A 19,445-nucleotide genomic window follows, 5' to 3' on the forward strand; every position below is an offset into this window, starting at 1 on the left:
TAATAATTAAAATCAAAACCTTTGACTGGAACACCAAGTGAAGAATCCCAGCCTCAATTTAAATCATTAGAGCTTAACAAAGAACTATTTGCACTGTTGTTGACACTTGAGTACAGTTTGAAGTCTTCTTATAACCTGCAAAGTTATGGAATGTAGGGAAAAGTCAGAGTCAGAACTGTAGATAAATAACGTACAAATTCATTCATTCATCTTCCATACCGCCCATCCTCTTAACCCAACTGTCTTCGGGCGAAAGGCAGACTACACCCTAGACTGGTCGCCAGTCAGTGTTAGGGCACATAGAGAGACAAATGACCATTCACACTCCCAATCATTCCGCCACCAGTTGTAATTGAGCCGGCACCTGCCTGCACCAAAGTCAGGCGAGTGAATTCCGACACCACGAGGCATCTTATTGTACAAATTCCACTTGGGAAATCTGTAATCAGAATATGACTCAACTGTCATGCTAACAAGTCGTCAGCATTGACGTCCTGAAATAGTTACAGTTTCATCCTCTCCTTCTTCTCCCTATTTGCTTGTCTCTGCAAGGCAATGATTTGAAAACACACCAGTGTTAACACAGTTGTATATTTTAGAAACCTTCCCATTTCTTGAAGTATTCTCCAGGGGGCTCTTCTCTCCTGAGTTCCCTCTCAACCCAGTGGAGTCATTAGTCTGCTTGCTGTGTTGAACTCTTTAATCATCTGTGTGTGTTACATAAAAAGAGGGCTATTCCTCTGTGACATAGACTGCATCATATTCAGCTTACTTTACTGTGGTCTCATGTTGGTGTCTACAGGCTGTTTTGTTATGTTGTGTCTGCAATACAAACTGCAGTTTGATTTCTCCTTGGTGAAATAGAACTCAACTCTTTAGCTAGTTGCAGTTTAAGTATGAAGGTTTGACAAGGCCTTATAATTGTCTTATTGGTACAAAAACAAGGGCTTATAATAAATTGAGACCAAAATGTAAGGTTTTGGAATATTATATTTTACTGGATACCAAAGACCTTAATAGCTGCATGTGCCACAGTGAGCTTGGTAGTGATGTACTGCCTTCTTAAATCAAAATATAACTAGTGATTTACTTTGAATGCAGGACACTTCAGCAACTCATGATTGCTGACTGTCATGGTAACGAAGTTTACTTATGAGAAAGAACCATTCCTGGAAAAGATCTGCAGTCATATAAGTGATGATTAAAAAAGGGTGTGAGTAGTGACTCAACATATGATGTTGACATTAAAATATTCGGTGGAATTAAAAGAAAACACAATTTATCCCAACTGGTGCAGGAGAAAGTACAACGTGAGTTGGTTAATATAACTGCAACTTCTCATCCAAGTGTACTTACTAGATGAATGTTCCATTTGGGATAGAATCAGTGCTCTGGTATCACATTTCATCTCTGTCAGGCATAATGGCAAGGAGTTGCCCACTGACATCACATCAAACAATAGAAGCATGCAACAGTTGATCTGATCTGTCAGCCTGGTTGAGTTGTTACAAAAGGCATTGGGTCCAAGACCTCTTCCTCACTCATACAATACAGGGTAAGAGGTCAAGACCATGAAGAAATGGGGGGAAATTCCCATCGTGCTACAATAAATCGGGAGTACTCATTCAACACCTACATTATACTGTTTTTGTTAAATATCACATTACAATTTTCACTCAACATCCACAAATGTGAAATCTGGTTCAGAGAAGGTCAAGGTATTGGGAGAACACGCTAACTCGGCACTGAAACGCCTGAACAAAGCTTCAAACCCAGTACTTTCTCCTGTCTGGTACTGATCTCTCTTTACTGTGTTTATTTTATGGTGCATCCAAATATCCACATATTCAGGGCAAACCATGACATCCTGTTGAGTTTATCCTTCCTATACAGAGAGAGTGAGAGGGGGGAGAAGCAAGGAATCACTTTTTTTTTTTCTCCAGCCATTCTTACAGTGATTTAAACTGCGCTGTCATATTATCTCTATTTGGCTTCTTTATCTATGGAGGACATGTACACTTCTTTCATCTTGTGCGATGGTGGTAGTGCGGGCGGGTGAGGTGTTTAGTCAGGCCACATGGAGTTCCTGCAGCCTGCTGATCTAAGAGTGGCGACTAAGGAGAGCAGGCAGTGAAAGCCAGATTTTGTTCAAGCTTTTAATAAGCCACAGTGTGATATAGTATACTGCAAAGCTGTGTGCGTAAACACTTGAAGCACTCAATCTGCGTTCGGCCAATCTGTGTGCAGAACAGGGGAGGGCCTAACAACTCTGTTATTTTACACAACTGACCTTATTTGGCCTCTTTGATACCCCCAATTTGTCAGCTAGATTTGATATATTACCACAAATATTTGTCCAGGCACACATTAGTACTGTTTGCGCAGTATGTAGAGACAAACAAACCGCAATGCTGTGCGCCGAATGTAATAAATGTTAAACAGTGAGTGCAATTATACACTTCATGTAACCTACCCTGTGCACTAAAGGCATGCCTTTGTGGATGTGGGATCCTTTTTTTTCACAGGCTGTTATTCCCACTTCCTGACCACCTTGAGTTATTTTAGTGTTTATGGTATGCAAGTGTTCCGTGGTGATGGTTACGATATCCTCCTGTGGCAGGGAAATGTTGATCCTTTAAAACAGTGTAGACAAGACGAACATTGATTTTAATGATTTGTCACAAATGTGTTTAGGAAATTCCATTTTTTATAGATATTTGTGCGAATTTGATGAAACTGATGATGAGGAATGATAGCGCTGCTTGTTATGCTTTTTCTAGTATGAGTGTGAATGGAAAAAAATGGGCTTGATGGTGTTATTGATGATAAAAGTGCACTTTGCAGTCAGTGCTATAGGATCAGCTAATGATCAGATTTGTGTGACAAATTTGTCATTGACCAAACCCGCCTCCCCACATGCTTATTGCCCCCACACACCAGTCATCAAACCCCTCACCGCCAAGCGCATGCTGTATGCCATTGCAGCCATAAATCACCCAAAACAAAGCAGGTTTAATCTGAGACGCGCAGGCCTGACATGCAAATGTATTACCTGTTGTGGCTAAAGTGCAATTGCCCCCTCTGAGTGGATCCTCTGTTTACCTTTTGAGGAACCAGTCGGATACTGTCGAGACAAAGTCCGCCACAAAGGAAGCTGACGGCGGCAATTGAGGAGACAAAGCCCCTCTATTCTCAACACTCGCGTTGCCTTTTCATGCTGGATGTCATGCTTGTGTGACTCTGCCAGACAAGATTTAAGGATTTTTCTCAGGCACATTTGCAAAACACGAATAGCAAATGATCTCCTTTGAATTGGAGTGTGGATCGGCACCTTGTGCTGGGTATGATTTACAATGCTTTGAATGCATTGTGAAGGAATATACTATATGTTAATGAAAGAAAATCCATTGAGTCCAAGCTAGCATTACCAGCCAAAGTTGGCATGCGTGATATAGCAGCATTAAGCATCAATACCTGAATGTATTGTATAATAAAAATGTGCAATATAATCATTTTAGCTCAGCTTAGAAGTTGGATTGAATTTTAACCTTAACGATCATTTTAACATGTGAGTTTGTGTTGAATATTGTTTGATTCTGACTCGGTCTTTTAATATTCCTTTGTCATGCATGATCCCTTTACGTCCAATGCAATCTGAAGCAAGTATATATTGAGATAATTTTCTTAAACTTTCAAGTGCAGCAGAAACCTTAAAACCAGGTGACTGGAGTGCTATGCAAATACAATTTTACAGTTTATTAGATTTATGTGCAGAGATAGATACAACAGGAAAGCAGTAATATGGTCCACCCACATGTTTCTGTGGATGATTTTCTCTTGGACATGGTTGGCCCTTTTTAATATGGTGAATTAACGGTAATAGTACCTGCTGTCTTTCAGGCAACAGAAAAAAAATAGGCAACAAGAACATTTGATTGCTTGAAAAGGAGTCCCTGTCCATAAATGTTTCTTGTTGTACTTATTAAGCATAATCATGGGAATTCAAGCCATTGGTTCTTTTGCAATCACTGCAGATAATGATGGAAATTGCTAATACCTCCCAAAAACTTGTCATCTTTGGTTATTAATTAAGAAAAAAAAACTACATGAAATTAAGGGTGAAATGAATAATGGCGAGCACATCCTCAATCTTGACCTTGTTTAATTTTTAATGAGTTTGGTACAATGGAGACTCCATTTTTATAAATGGAGCCATGGGCTCATGTGAACACTGCAGATAATTAAAGATTGTCTCCTTATTATCGAGATCTTCATCTCCTGGGAAAGTAATACCTGTATTCGGGATACTCTGGTTTACTGTTGTTAAGCATTCAAGGAGCACGATGAACAAGCAAATATGAATATATCCAAACAGCCTGGAGACTTGGCTCCCAAGAGAAATCATCACAAAAAGACCTTTTGAACACTGACATTCTCTTCTGGCGGAGAAAGTCAAAGTTGTCTGCAAAGTAAGACACAAACAAGATTCTTGTCAGTAATACTTTATCACAAACAATGCAGAACGTATGGTGAGTTTTTAAATGGCTTGGAAATAGTGGCTGCGTCATTGCAGTGCCCCAATTGAGTGGCTGCTATCAGTGCCGATTTGGTTTATAGCCCAAAGAAAATTGCTTGGCTAAATGCATATCCGTGATTTTAAATTTACTGATTGTTATTCAAATATCATTCTTTTATTGCCTAGCTGTTTTGGGCTGTCAGCAAGCCTTCTGGTCAATTTTAATTATGCCAATTGAGAGAAAAGAGCAAATAAACATCTTTTCTCTGTAATTCTGTTGTAGATTGACTCGACCTGTCTCTAATTGATCTTTGTATGAGGTGTGTTTTTAGACTCTCTTTTTTGTTGTTTAAATTGGGTTGAAAGGGTGTCTGGGTCTATTTGTGGTGTGGCGTTGTGTTGGAAATGCCAGCTGTCATATCATGGCTGTACGGGAGCAAGCTTTTATTTGGCAGGCTCAACACCACTTGTTGGAATGCTTGCAATGTTATATTATACATACAGATGTGTCAGTGTTAAGGTTTTCTTCAGTTTCAACAAGCTATAATATGCCATAATGAACTCCTTGTATAATTATCTCGTAGTTTGCAGTTCACACATGTTAAGATCATAAAATTGAATTAGTCATAGGATGTGATATACAAGTTCTTGATTAATTTAAGTGGTATTTCTATGTCATGTGATGCTGACGAATAGTCACTCAATGTAATACTTGTAAGTATGTTTTAGCACAAACATTATGAACTTGGTAAAGGTCAAAACAGGCTGAAACCAGAGTACTAAGCCTTAAATCAGGTTGATAGTTAATAGAAATGACTGTACGTTTTGGCCGGGGAAAATAAAAAAAAAAAGGCAAGAAAAGAAAAGGCCTGCTTCACACATGGACTCAACGGCCGGTATCAGATAACACCAGAGGGGAGTCGGGGCAAAAACAGTTGAAAATGAGCAGCACATGAACATTTTGGTCTAACTGGCCGTGTCTGCGTTGTTCTGCTCTTGGCTTTTGGCCACGTGGTCGTCTGGGTTAAACGAGAGTGTGCTTTATGGCCAGCACGGGGCGAGGTAGACTGACTCTTCCTGCAGTTTTTCTTCATCCTCTTTTGCCTTGCTGTGCAAACTCAAGCTGCACAAGGACAATATTATGGAAAGCACAAATTCCATGTGTCAGATATTAAGAGAACAGCACATGCACAGTATTACATTGCTTGTGTCAATTAAAATGCTCCAAAAACGACACTAGGTTGTGCTGGGAAATGTCTTACTGCCTTATGATATCAAAATCACATTTTTGTGTTGACGTTATTGACATACCAATGGTACATTAAAGCATATCACATGCTTTTTGTAAGGTACAGTATAACACCTCAATTTCTATATATTTTTTTTATATGGGATAATGTAATACAGTGCAAATTCTACCTCTTGGTAGAATATATTTCAAGAAAAATCATATTTAACATGGCTTATGTTTTTTGTATGAGTATAATTTAGAAGTAGTAACATTAATAACCCTTTCTTTTCATCTGCTCCAGACATAGTACTTTAAAGAAAACTTTTAGGGCAAATATTCTTACTCATCAGTCAAGGCAACTGCCAAAAGCAACAACAAAACAAACATTTATTGTAGATACATTTTTTTATGACTACTCATTCATGTGTCCAGTTTATGGTGAAGAGTAAGGTTAGAACTTTATTTCATCCTGTATTCGGGAAATGTCAGACAGACACAAGACATTGTAGACCTAGGTAAAACCCAGTTGTCCCTTTTTATAATGACAAAGGCCTTCAATTTGATACAAAAAGCAGGTGGACCAAACTTGCTGTCATATATTCCAAAAAAATGACCATGCTTGCCCACTGTCTCGGCAGAAGTGACGCACTCCCACCCACTCTTTACTCAAATTTATCACTCCCTAGTGATGCTGCGTGCCACAATCTGATACTTGCAAGTCACTGCTGTTGTTTAAATGTGGCAAACTGCACATTTTTTCTTCATTAACTTTCAAATCTAATCTACAACGTGGAAACAGTTCAAATTCAACTGCCAACTTTTTAAAGTCTCCATTCCCTGACTCACTCACTCACTCCTCTGTGCGGGTGCGCGAAAGGGAGTGAGAGAGTGGGCGTGGCACAATGATGTCAGACAAGGGGGCGGTCCCTCGCTGTCAAGAGGCAGATAGGCTTTTTCTGAGTTTGGCAGCTTCCCCCTCCTCTCTTACGACACCCCGAAAATAGCAGTCCAGCGTGTTCAACGTGAAGCCACAATTACGTTTTGTCCATCCGAGCTGCCGAAAGAGAGTCTGTCCAACAACACGACTTGGGACGAGATCGGTGAGTGAATGTACAGACTATTTGTTGTTGAGCGACCGTGGCTGGCGATTGCGAGTTAGTTGCGCCAGGAAAGCGCCAGAGGGAGGCGTGCAGGATAGTACAGTACAGTAATAGTGTGGAAATCGAGATTGGAAGTCCAAAAAGTACCCACAATGCTCCTTTTTTTTTTTTTTTTTTTTTTACCCAGAAAACGAGTTTCAATGACTATTTTTGCATGATCCGTCTTAAATTTGCGCGCTTCTCAGCAGAGCGTCTCGATTCGATCTGTCATTTTTGTCCTAAAACTGTTGTTGTCGGCGTCATAAACCGCGATAACTTGACAGTTGCGTCTTTGTAAGATGAGAAAAAGTCTACATTTCAGTCCGCATGGCTTTTTGGTGAGTGCCCATCGCTTAGCAGCACCTGCTTCTCCTTCAGTGCTTGTTGCGCTTGTATTCTGGACCCTCACTCCACTTAAAATACACAAATAAAACAAAAGAAAACTGCTCATTACTTCTAATAATATTAGTATTTGACTATAATATTGCCAATTAAGCCGTCAACTTGGACGGCACAGTTGACAGTTTGTGCTTTTACTTTTGATTTTGCATACCTTGTCCTCCCAGAGGTGTTTATTTACTTTATTTCTAACCCATTTCCTTTTTCAAAATTAGTCAATAACCTGTAACTTGCTAAATAGTGAGGTTATGCATTAGAGAAAATGATTGATTGTCAACATTCTTGCTTTTTTTGAAGGAATCTGCCATGATTCCAACTGCCAAAATTGTGGCAGGTGCATCATGACTAGTTGAAGTTCATAGTTCCCACGAACCACTGACTTTGATACTTCTCACCTCTTAATCTAATATTAGAAATTTAGGTCAATTTGCCTTCCATGGCAGCGCTGTTCTGTTTAACCCAGAAAAACGGATACATAATCAGTTCTTGTTTTTGAATCTGATAATTGAAATTTAGACCCATTTGTCCACTTTTTGTGATAAATACAGTTAACTTCTTCTGTCAACACAATAGTGCATTTTTGAACAATCTAAACCAGAATACAATTATTAAAACAAAGCCTGACTCTGATTTTTTCTCAGTCTGCAGCAGAATGGTGCAGTGTGCATATTTTTTTTAGTTGAGAGCGGCTTATATGTGAAGAAATATCATTTTCTTGTGAAATTCAGTACTTGCATCTTATTGTCAGGTGCGGTTCACAATCCGACAGGTATTCCCAAAGTGAATTGAGTGAAATTATCGAACCCGTTTGGTATTTATTATTGGTCCTAATGGCCTGCTTGACGCTCATTTCTGATGGCGAAGGAGTAAAGAAGCGCCCAATCAGGAGTCATTAAGGCCCATGTGCTGGCTGCCCTAAGCCACAGTGATGTTGCTGGTGTGGACGAGCATTACCACAATTTATGTGGCCTATTAGTCCAGTTGAAAGACCAGTTATTAGTCTCTCTTATATTAAATTTTTTTATTTTAATATTTTTAGAGTAAGCTCAGGTCAGTGACTTCGAATGTTTATCTTTTCCATTATGGAAATATTGAGCTTTTTTTAAAAAATACATACCATAGGTTATGGCCATACTGTTCTACGGCTGTGTAGAAAAGCAAAGAGAAGGCTTTTATATTTGTATAACAAATTGTTTGTTTATTCGTTCTTGAAATTTTTAACTTGTAATTACAGTAAATAACCAAATGTCAAACTAATGAAGTCAAAGGAACTGAGGATTTATATCAGTGCGCTGAAACTGATAAGCAGAATTATAATTACTTTTTCAACTTATAAGTCAATTTTACCACTCCTTGTGCTTCGCAGTTTCGTGCAACTGTGTTTTTAAGTGCATGTAGTACATGATTGTCTTTTCCCAAAGTTCCCAAAGGCTAGAAAGGGTGATGTGTGAAGAAATGAGCAGCTGCAGCATCCTCTCACTGCACACTCTGTCCCCACCTTAGCCCTGTGCTTCAACATTCTCTTTCCACCACAAATGTGGCGTGTGTGGGCGAGTCGGATCTGCAATTAACGCCGGTTGTCAGGGAGAACGACCGTTTAACATAAAGCGTAAAAAAAACCTCTGCTTTCCTGCTGTTGGCTTCTTCTCGCGAGGAAAGCTTGAACCCAGGGTGCACTTGAGGGGAAAAAAGTTACATTTATACTATTGTCATTGGCTTTCAATGTGGCTTCACAAATCAAAAATCTTTTGAATTGGGCCAAGAGCACAAATTGCCCTGCCATCTCCAAATTGTTGTTTTAAATTTAATGATGAACTAATTAGTTTTATTACTTTTCTTTAAAAGAAAAAGTTAACTGTGCCTATAAATTGTGCTAAAACTCCTGCAGAGTGATTAAACCAAAGTTCTTTTTTCACTGAAATTGATTAACATTCCGTATTGCCTTTTAGCAAAATATATTGGATCCACAAAAGAACTGGTTAAGATAATCTGTCATTCTATGCCATTATTGAATGTTATGAGACTAGATTTGTTAACCTAATTGTATCAAATATGAAAACAAATATTTTCCAAAAAGATAAACAATATCAAGCATATTCAGTAAGGTTCTGTGCCTGTTTGGCTGACACAAGTATTTGGTAATATGACTCATTGTGTCGGTGCGCCATCATCAATATGGAGATTCCAGCATTTGACTGTGAGACCTGAAGGTCGCTTGCAGAATTTTGAGCCTGGCAGATAATGTTTTACAACGCAGTTTACGGGACGCCAGTTGCCTTAAAAAAAAAAAAAAAAAGCTAATAAATCTGTCAAATCTTGTGAACTCTTTTCCGCTACTCAATTGAGAAATAATGACAATTTAAATAAACATTAATTATTTCCAGTTTTGGGTTCATAATAATTGGGTGCAGTGTGTCACGCTAGGGCTATATGCTTTGGTGTCAGTAGTAAAAAATTGTGCAAAAATGTGAGAAATTAGATCTGAATCGTTGTAATACTCGTTTTTCACCTTCTCTGTTTTCTGGGCTTTTCTTTTTTTTTTGATAACCTGAAGCAGCGATTGATGTTAGTCTTATATCCAAATTTAAAGTGGATATTAGTACAAGTGAACAGACCTCCCAAGTGGCAACTTTGCTATTAATGGCCTGGCGTGAGCGCTGGGAGAAAGTATTACTCAGCGAGGTCCAGTTTGCACAGCAAGTCGGCAAATGACGACCTTTCAACTGTTCCGCCCTTGACTTAGACCTCTGGTTGTAAGCCGTTGGGTTTGGCTAACTCAGCACATGTGCTGCTGATCAGGGCAGAGCAGCTTAAGGACCAGTGTTGTTTGTTTCCCTCTGTCTCTGGTGACCGATCTTGACAGGAGGTCTGAACTGGACCACACTTCCAAGCCTACTTGAAAGATCCTGGAGCGGACCCATTCTCCAAATCTGCCTTTAATCTGCTTTTCATTGCCATATTTCAAAATCTCTGTCAACATGCATTTTGATTGTGGATCAAAACTAGCACATGTGAAAATGTGCCTCGGGACTGTTATGTAACAAAAGTCATCAAAGTAGAAGGTTTAAAATGAATTATTTTGAATATTTGAACAATTTTGGAATAAACAAAAAAACCTTTAATCATAAGCATTGGAATATCTGTATGATATATAAATAGGGCTGCAACAATTCTCAATCAAAGTTGACAATGTCGTTTTTGAAACCTGTAGTAATGGTAGTCTCATTTTTACTTGACGCCTGCTGGTTCCATCTCTGCCATGTTCATAGTTACCTGCTTTGTTGTGACTTGTGGTGGAAACAGTGCAAGTGTGAGGTGATGACTTTGCGTAGTCATTTAACACTTTTGTGCAATGTCGTCTTCACTTTTTTCCCTAGGATGTGCAGGAGAAACTGTACAAACACAATCTGCATAACTACAAGGTTTACTGAAACGATTGACACGCCCTAAAAGGGTTGGTAGTTTGTTAAATCATTTTTGTGTAAAACATGGTCCAAAAGGCTTCGGATCAGGCACAAGCTCATGGCTGCTAAATGATTGAGATAGAGCGTTTCAATGAAATCAACTCTTGAAACAGTACTTAAAAGACACATCTATTTGCCGAGTTGCATTTTAACAGAATCTTAATGACACTTGGGAAAAGGAAAAAAAAAACATAAATCAAAGGAATATATTATAATCTAATTTACTAGATCAAAAGATCCACATGACTGCTAATATACCCTGCTGTATTAAGTTCCTGATGCCCGAGTATGTGGATCTTTAAAAACATCTAGCACTGGACATTTCGATTCCCTAATGTTTTCTGATGATAAAATGCAAACATGGTATTTAAAAAATAAACAATAGAATGACGAGCAAGGAAATTTCTACCAAATTTGATAAAAAATAGCTATTCATTGTCCCATACCTGCACAAATCTAAGTGATTTTACTGTTCAATTTAGCCTCCTTGTCATGCATTCACAGTTATATCAACAGTCCACTTTCTTTGAAGAAACAAACAAACAAATAGATAGATGGAAATGTAAATCTTTTAGGTTTTTTTAAAGAATAATCATCTGCCTGGTCATAAATGCATGCTTGTACACAAAATTTGGCAGCATTTCATGTTCTGAACACAGCAAGCATTTGTACCCAGGGACAGATGGGGTTACTGGTGTCTTGCAAAAGGACAGACGCCAAAGCTGTAGGTTTTTTTCGTGTTAGTTTTTCAGAATTTTCCCTTCCACGCTAATTTTACTGTATATATTTCATATTGAGTTTGTCCAATCATGAACTGGCACCCAGACTGGGGCCAGACTTGCCAGTTTCTAGCAATGGGGGGACATGGTGCTGATGAATTTGTCCTTGTATGTAGTTGACAAGTGTAATTTGGCAGTCTGTTGATGAAATGCTTCCTTTCCGAGGGAAAATACTATCCTTGTTCAGAATGTTTGCACATGGATTATATTTTTGTTAAAAATCTCTTTGCTTAACCTGTGATTTGGCGGAAACTTTCATATCTCATGCAAATTTGCCTCTTTCGTTAATAGGACTTCTACTTGGGTTAGAACTAGTCTGACCAGATGCATTTCCTATTAAATGATCCCTTTTAAAATTCCTATTTGAGTCACACTAAAGTAATATTTCAAATTTGTCAAGTAGCGGATAAACAAGTCAATTGTTCCTTGTCTTAACGCTAGTTCAAACCAGTAGCTGTAGGAAAGTTGAAAGACCGCAGGAAGAGGGTGGGCCGCCTGCGATATCCTTGTTTTTCTGTCTGTCTGAGGAGCCTCGTGAACCAAGACAGCCAGAGGCAGCGGGAGGTAAGCTGAGTCCTCGCATTATTCAGCAAACACATCAACTATTACGGCAGCAAAGGGAAGTGACGCCCCCACAAGCACACACATTCCAGTTCCATGGCTGGGATTCGTCTCAGGACTCTTTGCTGTTGAAGTTCTAAGCACCTAGACCTTTTAAATTCAAGTTCTGATTCTGAGAGAACAAATTGGACTCTGATTAGGTGTTGTTGTTGTGCCTAAGCTCAGAGCACCAGGAGTACTATGAATATTGCGAGGTGTCTGGTCAGCTCGCAGATTGCGACTCAGCTTGCCTGTCGAGGTGAAAATGGTGTCTGCTTCTCCACCCGTGAGCTGCCAGCACCGTGCAGTTCCTTTGGTTTGCCTTTTCCCACCACTGTGACCATACATACGTATAAGCCTTCAACTTGTAAATTGATATTTGACCTAGTAATTTAAAACATTAAATTGTCGGCTTTACAATTTTGGGGCAAGGTACATTAATTAACCTATGAAATTATATGTTCAATGAAAAAAAACATACTTGTGAAAAGTGAATCATAACAATGCAACTATGATTTCTTCCACACCCTTTTATAACCAGACTTTGTCCTTTTTGTATGGAAGGGTGGACAAATCATTACTTCTGGGTTTGAAATCTAGATGAGGCAAGCAGCAGGTCTTTTAGAACATTTTTTTTCCCTTTTCTTCCTCAGTGTTTGGAGAGAATATTCATGGTGATCCAAATTGTACTTTGATATTGGAAAATCTTACAAAAAATTCTGACATTTGTAAATATTCAATGAAGTGGCATAGAATTGCTAGGTCATTGATTGCTAACTAGCATTAATATCTTGGTTATAAATACAAAATGTGAGTGCTGTGTAACCACTGATCTTAGCTCCCGTGCTGCGAGCCAATATCCAACCAATGCGAGGGAGGGCTGCCCAGGAATGTCTGGCTGAGACCGAACAGGGCTCGCCCAGGGCAAGGAAGCTGTTGCGTCTAAGACAGAGATGGGCAAACAATTCCAGAAAGGGCCTCCAGTGTCAATGTGACTCATGGCCCATCCTGACTGGCCCAGATTGCATAAGACTAGTGTAGAAAAAGGCATAGAATTAAGGATAAAAATGGGAAGAGAAAACAAAATATTCATACCTGGATGTTTTTTTTTAATCCTTTACAATCGGGCTATAAAAGCACTTAGATCACTAGATGGGACCCCTTGAAAACATATTGTACCAACCTTTTTGTTTGTTTTAATAGTTTGCTGATTATCAAGCAACGTGGAAGTAATGAATATCTGGATTCTGTCTTATCTTGATCTTTCTTGTTTTCCAACCATGCTGTGAGATCAGTGTAAACTTGGTGCAGCTGCTGAGACACATTATGCATGACATCCTCTAATATCCTTACACTGTGCATTCCCCCTGGAGGAAGATCTCACTTCATCATCGCTGTTTACCATATCAGAGTTGCAGTGTGCGCGCAACATCAAAAGGCTACCGCCGCACTTAACACGGCTTCCAGGCTTCCTGGGAGGGTCGGGCACCATAGCTCCCTATGGCATTGGCATTATCATTGTTCCCCAATGAAAAGTCCATCTGATGATAGACAGTCATGCAAATTATTGGAAGCGAATACAAAGGGCCTCCTATTTTCAACGGCTTTCCAATGTTCGATATTTTACACAGATTTGCTCTGAGGTTGGTTTGAGGACGTGCCTTTTTGTGGATTTGTATTGTATGCAGACTAAGAATTGGCTCCTTCTTGTCATCTGTGTATAAAGGAAGTTATCCAACAGAAATGTTGTCCCCATCACTTTTTATAGTAAACATTTTGTATTCCTAGATAAAAGGTGTTAGAAATTCTCAGGCTACTACACAAACCAGTAGTTAGTTCCTAACCTCAATGCGTCTCAATTGCTTTAACCTGAGAAACCCCTTGTGTATCACGTGCCAATGTGAAAGAACTAATGATTCTAATAACTTTTTTTCTGGTTTACTGTGTCAAGTCATTAACTCGTTAAACAATGTTAACGCAATTTGCCTAATTAGCTTGTTCATCTGTCAATTACATTAACGCCACATGGCATGGTAGACCTGACCAGACAAATGTCCTTAATGTTGTGGAATCTGTTTCAACCAAGCAGCGGCTTCTTTAATGTCTACAAATTTCAAGGAGTTTGAGGTCATTTGTAGCTTTCTATTCTATTTTCAAACGTAATCTGAGAAGACTTGCTATCTTCTAAACAAAAGAAGTGTACAAGTACATAGAGTAACTACTCCTCCATTGAAAGGTTCAGAGAAGAATTTCTTATTTGTCTGCAACTTGGATATTCAAGATGATCCGGCGTTTGTTTTGAAGAAAACCAGACGCTAGGCTTTGTGCGGTGGTGAGAGAAAAGCGGTGGAAAGTGGGCCAGCTAGAGAACGATACAAGCTGTGCTGTGTGTCAGACTTCTCATTTGCATTCATTTTTAATGAGCCATAAATCATCACCCTACCCTTGCATCAAAAAAAAGTTGTCATTCGGTAGTTGGGTAAAAGTTTTCATCGAGGGATTTACCTTGAGAACGAAAGGAGCTTCTGCCTCATGAAATAGATACCACCGTTAGGAGAGGGTCATCTCTTTATCCTTGAGAAACTGAGAATGCATTCATTGGCTGAGGCCTCAAGAACCTGACTGACGCAAATGGATCGTTGGGAATAGAAGTGTCCCAGCAGTAATTATATTACCACGCTGCCGCACACACAACCACCGAGGTAGGATGGCATGGGTGCGGGATGCTGCTTTTAGTCTTGCCCCTTCCTCCTTCTGCCTGCCATACCTCACATGAACACAGCCAAACCGTCATTTCTGCTGCCAATTTTGTAAATCTAACTTCCCTCAAAACATTCTAATTAAAAAAAACTGAAGTATTATCAATAAATGAGTCTTCTATTAGTAAATAATACTCATGAACATATTAAAATAAGAATTTTGATTAATTTGTAGTTGTTAAGTGACAAAACACTTGTATATATAATATACTTATATTAATACTCTATCTTCTGATTCGGATCTAAAAAAATCAGGTTTGTCAAACTCTTCCACATCCACATGCTAATTTGAATCACCGATTAGGGCATATGCTTTAATAATACAACACTACAACCTAAAAATGAACTGTTTAGTATTAAATGAGAATATTACTATCACTTTCATAAAACATTTGCTGTCAAACATGAGAAATGTGGTTGTAAAAACTTTTCATTACCTCCCTTCATAGCCTTTTTTGTAACTTTCACTTTATGCCATGTGTGTGTATCATTTTTACCTCGCGCTCTACTCCGTAGTGCTACAGTAAGTCGGCTAAAAAAGAGACATGAAATTAATGTAGTGTCTTCTCGTGAAACCCCAGGGCACTCGGTCAAAGTCACCTTGCATAGTCCTCGCTGCCCCTGACAGTTTAGCGAGAGTAAGATGGAAGATGTCTGGTTGTTCCCGCTGCCAGCGTACCTTGTCCTATTCAGTTGTTAGTTGCTGTCATCGTTTTCTAGGTTTTCTTTCCCGGTGAATCATGCTAGGATCTGCTTTGCTTTCAGACACGTTTAATTTGGCCACTGGTAACACATTTTCTCTCTCTCTTCCTGGGGAGGTGGTGGGGGTTGGTTCCTTTTTGATGTCATTTCATAGGTGATAAGTAGCTTCTCGTCTTGCCATTCCCCAGCTCGCGCAAGGTGCGAGCGGCATGAAGGATTGTTTGAACTCGCATTGATCCAGCGAGGGATTACAGATGGGTCATTGGAGAATTGGACAGAGCTACTGTCGTCATGGTGGCAGATTAACCGTTCGTTGTATGCATGGCTGCTATTTGGGTGTGTGCTACTTTAGGTTAAAATCTCCTTTCAAACTCTACATTTTAAAATGCCATTTGACTGAGTTTTCTTTTGGGCTTTGTTAAACCCGGTTAGGAGGGATAGATATTTTATCGAGTAAAGCGAACAAGCTCTCCAATGACCTTTTTGTATAACTTTAAAGTGTTCAGTCCTCTAAGAGTGCATTTTATGTATTGTTTAAAATTCAAAGGTGACTTACCATGAAATCCATTTATGTTCAGACCCCCCCACAATTCCTTGCTAGTGCATTTTCCATTTTATTTCATTTTTTTAGAAAAAATAATTCACTTAAAGCCACATTACCAAGATCTCATTTGCTCTAAATTTTTCAGATGATGCAACCCTTCTCACTTTTTTCTCTTTTGTGTTACCGTGATGGCACTTATTAATTATGTCTCATTAGATGCTATGGAAACCACTGTGAAAGTGATATAGCTATAACATGAGCGCATTGAAAGTAAGAGAGAAAAGGCAAGGAATTAGAGAGAAAGAGCGAAATAATGCCTGAAAAGAGGAACGGGAAGCGTTTGTTGTTGAGGGATCAGCCCCTTTGCCAGATTATCATCAGGAGACGTTAACACTAGTGATGCTGCAGGGGCCACAATCCTGCCTTTTCACCACTGGAAAGGGAGATAAGCTCACAAAAAATGGACTGGTAGAGTGTGAAGGGGGAGTGGATGTGTGGCGTGAAAGGGCTGGCTCGCCTCCGCTTCCCTCAGGCCGTCAGTCTCATTTACAGGTACAACAACTCCTGATAAAAGCCAAGAACAATTGGAGTGGGGAGGGGGGGTCTTGTTCCCAACCCCAAGGGTTGTCGAGGCGCCATTCAGACAAATTGGTGTAATTTTAGTGTGCTTTTAGGTAAGTGTTTTTTTGAATAACTATCTACACGACCATTTATTCTGTTGAAATATGCTGAAGATGAGTCTCTACCTGCTTCTTGTGTGCACCTCAACCAATAGTGACTTAGACCAGTTGTCTATCTACTACCAAAATCTAGAAACTCACTCGTCTTTGTCAGTTTTGTAAAAGTCAATGTTTTGTTCACAAAAATTTTGCAGTCAGCTTCATTGTGCCAGTGTGCTTCGGTTGGCTCTGATTGGTCTAATAAATTCTCAAACATGTGCGCTCCAGATCACTTCAAGATTAGGTGTATAGAGATTGGGAAAGATCGGTGACTACTATATAAATCTGGATATTCATCATGGTGCTAATGGATATTTGTTGATTCTTACGAAACTCATTTGAGTGCTTGGGAAATGAAAAACAACAATAAACAAAAGACAGATCTTAGACAACTGATTATAGTTGTCCAGCCTTTTTAATGAACTTTTCAAATAAACATAAGACCATGGAGGGTAGCCACCAGAGATGAGCCCCTCTGTGGTTGTTTAGTCTCGGACTAATCACCACAATGGTGCACATATGGGAAGGGTGTCCCCTAGGTGGTCCCTCCCTTTCCTCCTCTTCAGCTTTTGCCTTTGACTACAGAGATCATGCAGACGTGCAGTAGAATAACAGGAAGTGGATGGGCAGGAAGTCGAATCTTGTCTACCCAAGGCCTGCGATTGGCTTGTGAGGATAAGCAGTTGGAATCGCTTCTGTAACACGAGCCAGGCTCCCACGACACTTATGATTTCCTCTCTCAGGAAAGGCTTCAACTTTTGAAAAATGTTGCTAACTTTTTATTCAAACATGTAAGCCACACATGACACATCCGCCGGAAATTATAAAGACAATGATGGGTGGGGTTTAATTTGTGTCATATTCATACCACCTTGATTTTGGCTGTACTCGGATACTAATTGCAAGCAGATTTGCCACATTATTGAGTTGGTCTGTTATGATGGATTTGTAGACACAGTCACAGTTGTGAACTATTATACATTGAAAAGCAATTGTTACTAGCTGAAACCTGTCATTTTATCATACTTGCACTGATTACCATACAATCAAACCTAGTAAAATGAGGCAACTTTAATTTGTTAGTTGTACTTAAGATAGGTTAACCAAATAATTCTTTTAATAATATTTTTTGCCGATCAAAGGAATCTAGCCAGATGCCAGATAGTACACCAATAGTGATACCCTCAAATCCAGTATGCGAGCATGTGCAAATCATTATCCTGGCTGTCACAGCAGGACAGCTCAAGTCTAGAGGCATAATGGACGCTGCCATGACATTTCTCTTACACAGATGTGAAATGACAATCTGAGGGAATTCAGACAGCAGGTGTGCAACACTCAATTTATTGCACATGCTGGACAAACCTTAGCCTGAAGCTTAGCAAATTAAAGCTCTTGAGTGGGGGCAGAATTATATGTAACTATTAAATCTAGAGATGTCCCTGATCCACTCACATGATTGGAAATTGGGCTTAATTGGCAAAGGAAGCAAAAATCTATGTTTTACAGTGCACAACATAGCTTGTAAACCACAAGTGCAGCTGCAAGTATGTCATCATTCGCTTTTTATGCTTTATTTTTCATTTAAGTTTTCCTCCTTCGCGCCTATGTGAGTGTGTGGTGATTCGTAAACCCATATGCTGTAGTCACATGTCAAATGTTAACAGCCAAGCCAGCCGAGGCCACTGGCTTTATTCAATTTAACTGAGGCTTGCCCAGAGTGGTATAAGCGAAGCATGAAATGACTAGAACTTCGAGGATGGATGTTGATTTATTTTCATCCAAACATGCACGGAAATAACCCTAATGGATTGTGCCAAGTTGCCAGGCAGGTTCATGCTTGTTACGCTGCCTCAACGTGTCCCATTTGGCTATTAAAACCCAAATTTAAGATTTACCAGGATAAAATAACAAGGATGATTTCAGTCACTCTGTTTCAGAGCTGGCAGCCATGAGCAAGCACACCGTCTTGAATTCCAAATTTTGAGGTGAGGAAGGGGCCAAAATTAATAGCTTAAAAAAACGGTGTCAAAATATAAAGCACATACTATTTAAGTGCAAACTTATTGTACTTACCGACACCCTATCAAGCTCAGCTGACTATACACTGATTAGCCATTGATTCACTTGAAAATGAACATCTCCACACGTTGTTGGCTCATCAAATCATGTTATTCACGTTACCTCCCTTCAGGCTATTTCAGTATTTTTGCTTTCCATAGAATAAATCCTTACCACGAGTCGTCATACCCTTCTGACTGTGTGCTATGTCTGACTCAATCAATGTTGCATCTTTTTGTCACTTGTCACCTGCTTTGTTGTGTTTTAGTTTTTTGTCACAGTTCTTTGTCTTGATCTTTCAAAAAGATTCTGACATGTCATTGGATAAAATGATCTGATGTTTTCACTAACACATTTATTCCTACAAAAACAAGTGTTCGAGTTTTGCTATAAAGTTATTTACCACTTTGCATAGTGGTATCACATATAGTCACACATCAGCTGTAGTTTTGTATATTTGATGAGTATTTTATGGTCCATACCAATATTTCATGTTGTCAGGAGTGCAGGGCAGTAACATTTTCAATTACCC

At 39.3% G+C, this 19,445-nt stretch overlaps 1 protein-coding gene across 3 annotated transcripts in view; it reads left to right on the forward strand.

The window, feature by feature from the left end:
* The first annotated feature begins 6,680 nt into the window (after nt 1–6,680).
* mef2aa (myocyte enhancer factor 2aa) overlaps nt 6,681–19,445 on the forward strand; it is a 42,996-nt gene continuing 30,231 nt past the window's right edge. For all 3 annotated transcript variants that reach the window (XM_077744948.1, XM_077744967.1, XM_077744958.1), the window contains exon 1: nt 6,681–6,847. The gene's annotated coding sequence lies outside the window, so the exon portion shown is untranslated. The remainder of the gene's footprint in view (nt 6,848–19,445) is intronic.

Source organism: Stigmatopora nigra, chromosome 2 (assembly GCF_051989575.1).
Source record: "Stigmatopora nigra isolate UIUO_SnigA chromosome 2, RoL_Snig_1.1, whole genome shotgun sequence".
Taxonomy (NCBI): Eukaryota; Metazoa; Chordata; class Actinopteri; order Syngnathiformes; family Syngnathidae; genus Stigmatopora; species Stigmatopora nigra.